Raw genomic sequence first — 1769 nt, 5'->3', positions numbered from 1 at the left:
GTTTTGGGACCATTTTCAAACTATTGTTCTTATGGCGGCAACCGCACTGACTCATAGAGTCACAACGTCATAGAGAGACACAGTGTGGAAACAGGTCCTTCGGCCCAACTTGCCCACACCGGCCAACATGTACCTGCTGCACTGGTCCCACCTCCCGGCGCCTGGACCATAACCCTCCAAACTTGTCCCATACATGTACCTGTCTAACAGCTTCCTACCTGTCTAACTGCTTCTTGAGATAGTCCCAGCCTCAACTCACTCATCTGGCAGCTTGTTCCATACACCCACCACCCTTTATGTGAAAAAGTTACCCCTCAGATTCCTATTAAATCTTTTCCCCTTCAGCTTGGTAGGGAATTGAAGAATGTAGGTGAACAGAGGGATCTGGGAATAACTGTGCACAGTTCCCTGAAAGTTGAATCTCATGTAGATAGGGTGGTAAAGAAAGCTTTTGGTGTGCTGGCCTTTATAAATCAGAGCATTGAGTATAGAAGTTGGGATGTAATGTTAAAATTGTACAAGGCATTGGTGAGGCCAATTCTGGAGTATGGTGTACAATTTTGGTCGCCTAATTATAGGAAGGATGTCAACAAAATAGAGAGAGTACAGAGGAGATTTACTAGAATGTTGCCTGGGTTTCAGCAACTAAGTTACAGAGAAAGGTTGAACAAGTTAGGGCTTTATTCTTTGGAGCGCAGAAGGTTAAGGGGGGGCTTGATAGAGGTTTTTAAAATGATGAGAGGGATAGACAGAGTTGACGTGGAAAAGCTTTTCCCACTGAGAGTAGGGAAGATTCAAACAAGGGGACATGACTTGAGAATTAAGGGACTGAAGTTTAGGGGTAACATGAGGGGGAACTTCTTTACTCAGAGAGTGGTAGCTGTGTGGAATGAGCTTCCAGTGAAGGTGGTGGAGGCAGGTTCGTTTTTATCATTTAAAAATAAATTGGATAGTTATATGGATGGGAAAGGAATGGAGGGTTATGGTCTGAGCGCAGGTATATGGGACTAGGGGAGTTTATGTGTTCGGCACGGACTAGAAGGGTCGAGATGGCCTGTTTCCGTGCTGTAATTGTTATATGGTTATATGGTTATTATATGGTTAGCTTGAACCTCTGTCCTCTGGTCCTCGATTCCCTACTCTGGGCAAGTGATCCTGTGCATCTACCCGATACGTCCATATAAGATCACACCTCATGCCCCTGCGCTCCAATGAATAGAGTCCCAACCTACTCAACCCCTCCCTGTAGCTCAGACCCTCTAGTCTTGGCAACATCCTTGTAAATCTTCTCTGAACCCTTTCAAGCTTGACAATATATTTCGTATAACACGGTGCCCAGACTCGGTTTGATTCTGGTTTAAGTTCGAAGGATGTTTCGTCAAATTACTGTCATCGCGGGCATTGCCGTTTAATTTCCATTTGGCGGGAAGACTATTAGTTTAGTTTAGTGGAGATATAGCGCAGAAACAGGCCCTTCGGCCCTTCGAGTCCACGCCGACCAGCCATCCCCGCACTAACACACCAACACCTACACCCACTAGGGATAAATTACGATTTTGTCAAGCCAAGTAACCTACAAACTTGCACGTCGTTGGAATGTGGGCGGAAACCGGAAGTCACGGGTTGAACGTACAGACTCCGTACAGTTTGTGCCGGTTTGTTGTGAAGCTCGATCCCGGGTCTCCGGCGCTGTGAGACAGCAACTCCACCGCTGCGCCACTGTTGGAACTGAACTCTGAGGCAACTAGGAAACATGCTGCACTGATGAA

Source organism: Amblyraja radiata, chromosome 30, assembly GCF_010909765.2.
Source record: "Amblyraja radiata isolate CabotCenter1 chromosome 30, sAmbRad1.1.pri, whole genome shotgun sequence".
Lineage (NCBI taxonomy): Eukaryota > Metazoa > Chordata > Chondrichthyes > Rajiformes > Rajidae > Amblyraja > Amblyraja radiata.
This window is presented reverse-complemented; position numbering follows the sequence as displayed.